Source organism: Dermacentor variabilis, chromosome 1, assembly GCF_050947875.1.
Source record: "Dermacentor variabilis isolate Ectoservices chromosome 1, ASM5094787v1, whole genome shotgun sequence".
Lineage (NCBI taxonomy): Eukaryota > Metazoa > Arthropoda > Arachnida > Ixodida > Ixodidae > Dermacentor > Dermacentor variabilis.
Window position 1 is genome coordinate 41811535 of NC_134568.1, and position 11482 is coordinate 41823016.

The 11482-nt window shown below is 42.7% G+C and overlaps 1 non-coding gene across 1 annotated transcript; it reads right to left on the bottom strand.

The window, feature by feature from the left end:
* Positions 1-9526: 9526 nt before the first annotated feature.
* Positions 9527-9598, bottom strand: TRNAA-CGC (transfer RNA alanine (anticodon CGC)). Its single transcript has one exon. It is a non-coding gene; the product is annotated as a tRNA-Ala (tRNA).
* Positions 9599-11482: the final 1884 nt, after the last annotated feature.

Genomic DNA, 11482 nt, shown 5'->3' on the forward strand with positions numbered 1-11482 from the left:
ACATTTAATCTCATTATAGTAGCAAGGTAACTACAGCGAAACTAGCACACATACCAGTGCATAATCTCCTGGCACCGCGATGCTTTCAAAGCTCAAGTCCTTCAAATTTACCTGAAACTCCGGCATTATTCATCCAGCCAAAGCCAGCCAGCCAACCTCAAAACTTAAGAGGAAGCTTTAGCTCGGGTGCTCCTATCTAAATACATGTAAAAGCAGAATTCGTTTTTCTCGGCCACCAAAGCACCAAATTTGACGAGGTTTGCTGCATTTAAAAGAAAAACTTAAGATCTAGTGACTGTTGGTTTCGGATTTTTGATTTAGGTCGTCAATTCTTTATTAAAAATTGGCAAAAAATGAAAATTTTCAAAAAACGAAACTATCAAGTTTACAACTCTATACCTCAGCAACGAAAATTGATAATACAATTCCGTGAACTGCATCTAATAGTACATTTAAAGCGGACAAAATTGATAGGTTACACATGAATGTAAAATAATATTGTAAAATGGAAATATAGGTTTTGCAGAACCCTTGTAAACAACGTAACAAATTCACGTAAGATATAAAATGACGTATCGAATTTGTCCGCTTTCAATGATCTGATGGATCTCGCTTACAGAACCGCAATATCTGCTCTTGATGCAGAGTTATGAATTTGTGAACTTCATGCTTCTATTTTTTTCAAACTTTCGAATTTTTGAAAATTTTTTAACAAAATTCAGGGCCTAAATAGAAATTCCGTGACCAACAGTCACTAGAATTTCACTTTCCCTGTCAAATTCAACAAATTTCATTAAAATCGGTCCAGGGGTTATCTCAGAAAATCGTTTTTGCGTTTTTACATGTATTTGAATAGGCCGCGTCGGAGTTGGGCCCGAGCTAAAGCTTCCTCTTAAGAGGAAGCTTTAGCTCGGTTTGATGATATTTTAGCCCGATTTTGATGAAATTTGTTGCATTTGAAAGAGAAAGTTAAATTCTAGTGACTGTTGGAAGCGGAATTCCATTTATGGCTTGAATTTTTCTAAAACAATTTTCAAATATTTGACCGTTTGAAAAAAATAGAAGCACGAAGTTTACAAATTGATAGCTATGCATCAAGAACTGATATCGCGGTTCTGTAAACGGCATCCATTAGATCATTCAAAGCGGACAAATTCAATATGTCATTTTACATCTTACATGAATTTGTTACGTTGGTTACAACGGTTTTACAAAAGTTGTATTTCCCTATGATTAAATTTTTTTATATTCATGTGTAACATATCAATTTAGTCCGCTATGGACGTACTTTTAGATGCAATTCACAGAATTGTATTATAATCTTTAGTGGTTGAGTTACAGAGTTGTAAACTTGATAGTGTCGTTTTTTGAAAATTTTTGATTTTCGCCAATTTTTAATAAAAGATTGACGACCTAACTCAAAAATTCGAAACCAACGGTCACTAGATTTTAAGTTTGTCTTTTAAATGCAACAAACCTCGACAATTTTGGTGCAGTGGTTGCCGAGAAAAACGAATTCTCCTTTTACATGTATTTAGATAGGAGCACTCGAGCTAAAGCTTCCTCTTAAGGGCCGAGCTCTTCCAGTTGTTCATTTTATACTCTGCAGAGGCCACGTGTGCTCTCATTTTCTACTATCGCTGAACTTTTCCCTATACTATTGGCGTTCCGCTTCACAGCATCAATAGACAGCACGCAGTGATTCTTAAGCCAAATCCGCCTCGCTAAAATGCATGAACAATAATTTTTTGAATACATATTTATTATTCGAAACGCTGAAAGAGCTAACAGAAGCAAGTGCTACTAATTACGTTGCAGCATTTCAGTGGATGCTAACTCACTGCACTATTCCTGGAAACGCTTCAGCGGATGGAACTGCGAATCGGGTTCACAAATAAAAAAAAAAGGGAGAGATTAAACTATCCTCTTTCCCGTAGTGAAGACTGCTTGCTCCTGAAACAGTGACCCGGTCGCCTCAGCAAAAATACCTAGTTTGATCAACAGTTTGAAAGCACCGAATTATTGTTTTACTGCAATGGGAATTATATTAAAACTCCCGGCGCATTTACACCATCGGTGTGCATGTCGCCGTCACCGTGATGTTCCGTATAAAGTGCAAGTGCGATGACATTGCGGCCGCTCGCCGTATGCTATGGGTGTGAATGAAAGCGTGCAAATGTGAGCCGAGAAGGATGGCGGCTCGAACTAGCGCGCGCACGGGAAGAAGGCGGGGAGAAAGCGCGCAGTCTTTCATCGCGCGTTGGTAGCAGGGGGCGCTCTACTCCAACGGAGGATGGACAAGGTTGAGAAGTGAGGGAAGCTCATAGTAAAGTTGATTATGAAGAACGACTGAGGAATATGGAAGAATGTAAATGGACTGGTAGAGTGTTCAGGTACTTGTACAGAAAATAACATTGATTCACAGTGGAGGAAAAGAACTAGGAAGATTACCAGCAAGTATGCGGCCTGTAGGGTGGGCAAAACAGCAACAAAGAACGTCAAGCGGAAAGTCAGACAGGCTGAATTAATCTCATGGGTGGCGGCAATGTAAAAGAACCCTGCCATGAGTAACTACTTAAGAGGAAAAAACGAAATTCGGCGTAAATTCTGATGGCACGTAGGACTGATGTCTTATAACACCTTTGGCAAAAGTAGAATATGGCCTCTTTGCTGGCAAGCAAGCAAGATGGTGTGAGGGAATCCGAGTCAGGTGTCGGATGTGTGCTCTCAGGATATCAGTATCTATGTAGACTGTCAAAGGAGTGTCTCCAGCAATGGCCACTGTCGCAATCGATGACGTAGTTTTGGGGAGACCGAGACAAGTTCTTAGTGCTTGTGCTTGCACACTCTGAAGTTTGCGGATATTTGTAGTGCAAGTATTTCCTAGCACATGTAAGCTGCACTGCACGATGCCCAAAAACAGTGCTTTATATAGTTGCGGGCAAATTTAATTCTATTAGATCGAGGGTCATTCACCCTAAAGAAATATACACTTGGCACATGGCCAACTGCGTGGCTTCAGAAAAAAGTGCTTGCCGTTTTAAGCGTTTTCTTGGAAACCACCAGTATCTTAGATCTATATTGTATTTTCCGCTGAAAGATACACGTACAATGCAAGTCTATGCTTATTTTCTCAGAAGTTTATTTAGTATGTTATGTACGGGTATTATTACGGGTCTGTACACTCGTCTGTGAAACTGAACTTTATGTCGCGGACGAAACGAAGCACATGCTTTTATATATGCAACTGCATACACGTGCATCTTCTGTGGGTCCCTGGACTCATGTACAGAACTTTTGGATATTACTGACTGACTGTTTTAGTGATAATTTTGTACCGCATTTCGTTACCAATGTTGTGGCAATAGTATTCTTTGCCGGGCGACGAGGAGTAGCCGGTGCCACTTGAAGGCGCCATTCTTTCCTAATAAGACACGCCAATAAAAAAAGCACAAATCGAACATCAGGAACGAATAAGCACTTTGTTCGGATGTACAGGATTCTTGGAAGGATGCGAACTATTGCTGTATATAATCGGTAAGGTCTGGCTCTCTCATAGACGAAGCCTGCTATAATGCGCAAGTCGTCATCGTTTAGGTCAACACTGTGTTCGTGGAGATGAAATTTAATGAATTTTAGCTGAGATGTTATGTTTTATTACAAGAACAGTTCACGGCTTCAAATATTCGAAAACTTTTCGGAAAATATTTGCGTTTACAAATGGTAGCAATTCAATTCGAAGACCGCATTGAATTGCTTCGCGCGCCAGACTACAAAAAGGAATTAATAGTTCAATGCGACGCAAGCGACAGAGGTATGGGCGTGGTACTTAGTCAGGTCGGCGACGATAACGAGGAGCATCCTATCCTCTATGCCAGCCGTAAAGTAAATCTAAGAGAGGAAGCCTACAGCGCTTCAGAGAAGGAATGCGCTTGTTTAGTTTGGGCCGCCCAGAAGTTGTCGGGTTACATGTACGGAGCGAAGTTCATCTTCGAGACCGACCACTGTCCTCTGACGTGGCTCAATCAAATGTCACACAAAAATGGCCGCTTGCTCCGATGTAGTCTTAATCTCCAAGAGTACAACTTCTCCGTTAGATATAAGAAGGGAAAGTTGCATAGCAATGCGAATGGTTTGAGCAGGCTAATTTGAATTCTGCGTTTGAGGGTCCCGCCTAAATTTTAGGGTTACTAGTGTTAATTTTATTAAGCCAAGAAGATCGCATCTCATTTAGCAAGATTCGCTCCATGATTGCTGAATTTGTCAGCACGAAATTTCTTCAGAAATTGGCATAGCGAAATGCAGCATTTTTTTTTGTTTCTGCACTTATTTTTTTTGGAAGCCTATAGGGTCTAAAGTGAGAGCCAATGTACGTCATCTCGGCGTAGAGCCGTGTTGTGGGTTCATTTTGCAGTTGGTGGTCCTTGTTGGATGTTTTGGGGCGGTGACATTACACAAGTGGTCGCTGCGAGCCGAGGCATCACCCCCTGGCCACCAGGCATTCTCTTCCTGCCCAGCGGTTATCTGCGCTAGACAGTCGAGATTTTCCGGGACATGGAGGCGCTGTTAAGAACGGCCAGCTGCAGTGCAAGTTTGCCAGCCATTTACGCAAGCGGTGGCAACCTCATCTTCGAACGCCGCCGCCAACCACTGGCCATGGCGCGACTAAGTCGACTTTGTGTCGGGAACAATTCGCGCATCCTCCACTCTCCGTCGCTTTAGCTAGGATGCGTTTGACGAAGTAGGCTTTGTGCTGAAACCGCCACCGTTACGGTCTGGCCTCGTCGCCGTTGTGACTGAAGGAGTTCGACGAAGCAGGCTTTGTGCGCAACACGACAACGCCGCCCTGTTCTGCTATGAGTGGGGGAGTTGCCGCGGGAACGCCGACGAAGGCCCCTTCCCACGTGCCGACTAAGACGCAGGACAATGGCTACCCGGGCGTGCTACCCGGGTCCCCTCCGAGTTCTACAAAATTCGTGTGGTGTCGGTTTCGGACCGTGAACACGTGTGTGTGTGTGCATGTGTCTGTGTAAACTGTCCCACGGAGAGGCGGCAGTTTACGATGACTAAACGAACGTTCGCGTCACCTTGAAGCGCGGGAGGACCGAGTGTTTAAAAACTGCTGTTGTGCGGATGCTCGACACACTTAAGCAGTCACGTTGGACTGAGACACTCTCTCAAGCAGTCGTGTTAGACTGACGTACTTTCTCTCGCAGTCATGCTAGACTGAAGAACTGCATGTAAATACCGTAAATAAACCCCTTTCCTCGTTCTCGATGAGAAGCAGTCCTTCCCTTCATCATCGTCCTCAGCGTGGATAACGGCATGGGCGAGCTACCTTCGAATTGATGCCGGACTCCAATCTTGACAACGGGTTACGAGCGATGGGATTCAGCCCCCAATCCTGACACCATGGAGGCTTGGACGCCATCCCCGGGCGCTAGTGACAGCGAGCCCGAACGGACTCAGGCGCTTAGAAGGGTCGTGGACGGAGGGGGATTAAGACCCGTGGCTCCGTGTTTCGCGCCTGCGCCATCATAAAGCAGAGATGCAGACAGCCTGCTGTCGGCCAGAATGCCTGTTTACTTCTACTTCTTCTTCCCCTCTCCATCCATGGAGTCCGACCGCGCGAGCCTAAGTGTGTCATTCTCTTCAATACAATATATAAATGCAAGACTCTTCTCTTTCAAATCGCCTTAGGCATATGCAGCGCGACCCACCTCATCAACCAGCCTAGTGAATACGCATGCAGTGCTTCTTAGCGAGTCAAAATAAGAGAGTAAAAACTTGAGAAAGTTTTTTCAGGAAATTTACTTAACCATTTTTTAGAACAATCGCGCATATGTGGAACTGAATCCAGTGAGCATTCTGTGCCCAATCTAAAAAACTCCTATGCGCCATATTCACTAATTCCAGTGAGCCACATTGCGGTGGCATTAAAAAGCCGTTCATTCCTATGTATCATATGTGGCCACCATGTGACATATGGAACTGTACTAGACTTTATATGTGTCCTGATATGTTTTCCATGTTTTCCAAGTATTATGTCTCCTCCATCTTTGATTAAATCGACTGTTATTTCATCTTCTCCTGCAGCTCTTGATCGTTTCATCTGGCGGCTCTTTATACGAAGTGTCTATGGACTGCAATGTCATCCCAATGTCGTGTGTAAGAATTGTAGTCGTGCATATCAAAAGGGGGTATGTCGCCTTGCCGTCGTCTGCCTTATCCACACCAAAGACGACGTTGAAAAGAGGAGCAGCTTCTCATCGGGAATGAAGGAATATAATTTACACCAGGAATAGACAAGGTTACTTCGCAACACTCTGGCGTGACTGAACTGATGTACACCGAAGGAGCCGAAAAATGTCTACCTGAATCCCCTCTGCGCTCCCTATATCTGTAGGTCAGAGAAACGGACAGGTACACCTTCCTCTAATCGGAGCATCTAAAGTAACCGAAGACTCCGCCTTCAAGAGATGGCCACGCGCAATTACATATTACCTTTGTTCACTAAACACAATGTGGGAATACCCACCGGCCTAAGCAGTTGACTACCCCAGAGACAGGAGGGAACCACTTGCTGAAGAAGGGGTTCAAACTTGCCTCACTTGACCCATATCGGCTGATTGAATGGACAATCAATTAACTGGTTCGTTTGACAGTCGTCTTGAGCGGCTAGCAATGGCCGTTACACTTGCTTTCACAGGAGCTTCTTGATCCCGTCATCGTGATCCGCGGTCGAGCAGCATCCAGAAAACACCGCTTTACAACCGCGCATTCTTCGTCAACCATGCATGTCACGCAATGCCATCACCGCTGGTCCGGTGGGGCGTGCTGACACCTTCACTATGCTGAAGCGGTTGACAGTTCGCTGATGCTACTGGCTTATCGTAGCGATGTGTTCGTCGTCACGCCGTCATCGTCACACATTCGTTGTAATTCCAGCATCATCATGCCGTCATCGTCATTCCAGCTTCTTCGTCATGCCATCGCTATCACGCTGTCGTCATCATACCATCGCCGTCGCTCCTGCGTTATCCTCCCGTTGTCGTCATGCCAGGATCCTTATTCCAGACTCGTTATATGTGTGTCATTGTTGTCATAGTGTCATCGCCATACTGTCGTCATCATGCCGTCGTGGTCGCTTCGTCAGCGTCATTTTGTTTGTAGCGATTTCAATGTGGTCATATCAGTATAGTCCTGCCCTCGTCGTCATTTCATCGTCCTCGCAGCTTCGTTGTCATGTCTTCGTGGCCGTTCAATCATCATCATTTTGTCGCAGTGATTCCGCTGTCATGTCATTGTCGTCATGACGTTGTCCATCCAGCGTCATCGCCGCAATTTCTTCGTAATCATGCGTAGGATGCGCATGATCAAGAGCCGCAAGTTCCTGTCGAGCGAGTCGGTTCCCGCTTATCATTTGCTGTATGCTTGCAAATGGTTGATAAACTAGAACATTGTTCTTTGCAAACACTAATGACAGGTTCGTGTAAACCGACTCCCATAGCGTGTGGGATCCGCATGTTTTCTTTCTTTTTCTCATTTGCCAGCTGAATAGCAAAGCCGGCATTGCTTGACCGCTCTCTACATGTACTTGCGGGATAAGCACGCCATGTGCACCAGAAATCTCCGGCATGCGCACTCTGGGCTCTTTTTGCGAATCTTTTCAGAGAAGCGTGTCAATTGTAATGTAAGAAAAAAAGAAAAAAAGTGGGCTTTGATAAAAGAAGCAATCTCCGGTAGCACTCGCCTAACCTTCCAGTTTCTGACCGGCTGTGGGATGTAAGTCAGGAAGAAAAGGCAAAGATGCCATTGATAATAGTTTTTGGACTGGAAAACAACACTCAAGTGCTCAAGTCCCACGCTGCTCGTTTTGACTGTCTGACGCACAACAGCCAATTTGCGGAGCGGTGAACTTCTACGGAACTATGCCGAGCAAGGTTTCCAAATTAAAGAAAGTTATATCTCCCCTAAAATAAACATAAAAATGAGGTACTTACATAAAAGAAACGCCAAAAAACAAGCTATCTTATGCGCTTTCTATGATATTTTCAGATGGAGCGCCTCGTTGCGAAAATCAGGCCTAAAACTGAAGGAAAACCAACATTTTGGCACGTTTGTCATACTTTTGCCAAAAGTTCGTAAATTGTACTGGCGCCATCAATTTTAACTTGAAGTACAGCCCTAGGACAGTGAAGTAAAATAATTACGATGAACAAAGGAGTAGGTATTTCGCCAGTGAAGCATAGCCAACTTGGCGAGATTTTTTCAACATTTCTAGCTCCTTAAGCTGCGTTTCCAACTGAAGCTTCCCATAAAGACCAGTGCATATTGACATGTGCTTAAATTGTTTATGTTTTTTGTGACCGTTCTCGAGATAATTTTTGTTACAGTGTTATCGCTCAGCCCAAGACGCGCAACGGAAATTTCTGTATCGGCTAGATATATTATCGCTGATTTTATCTGTTGGCTATCGTTCACCCAACCGTGTAATCAGATTGAATTTGCGATACGAATTGTGCAGTACTTTCTGAAAGGCATGCAGCCACCAGCAACTACGCCGCCATCTTGGACAAGTGATGTACAAAAGCAGACGTGTTTGACCCACAGAACCAGATTTCGACGATTGGCGAGTGTGCTCTCCACTCTCAATGTGCTGAGCAATAATTTTTTTTTTTGCTGGGCGCAGGTTCGTCCAGTGAACAGCTAGTTTCGTAACTTGCGTTGCACACTGTAGTTCATTACCGTCACTAAAACGTGACAGTATTGAAGATAAATCATTGTAGGTTCAGCGGACGAAGTAGGGCAGCATTGTGCACTAAAATAAGTTTGGCATTAATTTTCTAGCGGAACCATGTTTCAAGTACTTTAATAAGCTTAAGGAAAATATCACGTTACACAAAAACATATAAGGTATCCCCGCTAACGTTAAAGAAGTATGGCGTTTTACGTGCCAAAACCACTTTCGGACTATGAGGCACCCCGTAGTGGGGAACTTCGAAAATTTCGACCACCTGGGGTTCTTTAACGTGCACCTAAATCTAAGTACACGGGTGTTTTCGGATTTCGCCCCCATCGAAATGCGGCCGCCGCGCCCCAGCTAACGTTATCCAATATGTTCAATAAAATAAAATATTTCAAAAAACACGGTACAAACTACGATTATAAAATCTACGATGTTTGGTGTTTATAGACACTGACGAGTTAACACCGCAGTTCTTATAACTGCATCTCGCACTGTGTTTTTTGAATAATTTGCTTCGTTGAACGGCTTGGCTAACGTTAGCTGGGAAACACAGCATACTAGAAAATGACTTCGAGTAAGGTAGTAAGTGACCATGTTTTTTTTACAAGAAAATCTGAGACGCACGAGTAAATCGTCTGGGACAGTTGGTGTGCAGTAACCCTGTTTTGTACGACAGAAGTGCTAAACAGTAGCTCACTATGGTGAAATACGCTAACAGAAGGCTGCTTTTCTACAACGTAAGGTTAAAAAAACACCACTTTCGGAAAGGAAAAAAAATGGAGGTGCCGGGGTTTGAACCCGGGACTTCTCGCATGCGAAACGAGCACTCTACCTCTGAGCTACACCCCCACGTTTAATCTCATTATAGTAGCAAGATAACTACAGCGAAACTAGCACACATACCAGTGCATAATCTCCTGGCACCACGATGCTTTCAAAGCTCAAGTTCTTCAAATTTACCTGAAACTCCGGCATTATTCATCCAGCCAAAGCCAGCCAGCCAACCTCAAAACTTAAGAGGAAGCTTTAGCTCGGGTGCTCCTATCTAAATACATGTAAAAGCAGAATTCGTTTTTCTCGGCCACCAAAGCACCAAATTTGACGAGGTTTGCTGCATTTAAAAGAAAAACTTAAGATCTAGTGACTGTTGGTTTCGGATTTTTGATTTAGGTCGTCAATTCTTTATTAAAAATTGGCAAAAAAATGAAAATTTTCAAAAAACGAAACTATCAAGTTTACAACTCTATACCTCAGCAACGAAAATTGATAATACAATTCCGTGAACTGCATCTAATAGTACATTTAAAGCGGACAAAATTGATATGTTACACATGAATGTAAAATAATATTGTAAAATGGAAATATAGGTTTTGCAGAACCCTTGTAAACAACGTAACAAATTCACGTAAGATATAAAATGACGTATCGAATTTGTCCGCTTTCAATGATCTGATGGATCTCGCTTACAGAACCGCAATATCTGCTCTTGATGCAGAGTTATGAATTTGTGAACTTCATGCTTCTATTTTTTTCAAACTTTCGAATTTTTGAAAATCTTTTTAACAAAATTCAGGGCCTAAATAGAAATTCCGTGACCAACAGTCGCTAGAATTTCACTTTCCCTGTCAAATTCAACAAATTTCATTAAAATCGGTCCAGGGGTTATCTCAGAAAATCGTTTTTGCGTTTTTACATGTATTTGAATAGGCCGCGTCGGAGTTGGGCCCGAGCTAAAGCTTCCTCTTAAGAGGAAGCTTTAGCTCGGTTTGATGAAATTTTAGCCCGATTTTGATGAAATTTGTTGCATTTGAAAGAGAAAGTTAAATTCTAGTGACTGTTGGAAGCGGAATTTCGATTTATGGCTTGAATTTTTCTAAAACAATTTTCAAATATTTGACCGTTTGAAAAAAATAGAAGCACGAAGTTTACAAATTGATAGCTATGCATCAAGAACTGATATCGCGGTTCTGTAAACGGCATCCATTAGATCATTCAAAGCGGACAAATTCAATATGTCATTTTACATCTTACATGAATTTGTTACGTTGGTTACAACGGTTTTACAAAAGTTGTATTTCCCTATGATTAAATTTTTTTATATTCATGTGTAACATATCAATTTAGTCCGCTATGGACGTACTTTTAGATGCAATTCACAGAATTGTATTATAATCTTTAGTGGTTGAGTTACAGAGTTGTAAACTTGATAGTGTCGTTTTTTGAAAATTTTTGATTTTCGCCAATTTTTAAGAAAAGATTGACGACCTAACTCAAAAATTCGAAACCAACAGTCACTAGATTTTAAGTTTGTCTTTTAAATGCAACAAACCTCGTCAATTTTGGTGCAGTGGTTGCCGAGAAAAACGAATTCTCCTTTTACATGTATTTAGATAGGAGCACTCGAGCTAAAGCTTCCTCTTAAGGGCGGAGCTCTTCCAGTTGTTCATTTTATACTCTGCAGAGGCCACGTGTGCTCTCATTTTCTACTATCGCTGAACTTTTCCCTATACTATTGGCGTTCCGCTTCACAGCATCAATAGACAGCACGCAGTGATTCTTAAGCCAAATCCGCCTCGCTAAAATGCATGAACAATAATTTTTTTAATACATATTTATTATACGAAACGCTGAAAGAGCTAACAGAAGCAAGTGCTACTAATTACGTTGCAGCATTTCAGTGGATGCTAACTCACTGCACTATTCCTGGAAACGCTTCAGCGGATGGAACTGCGA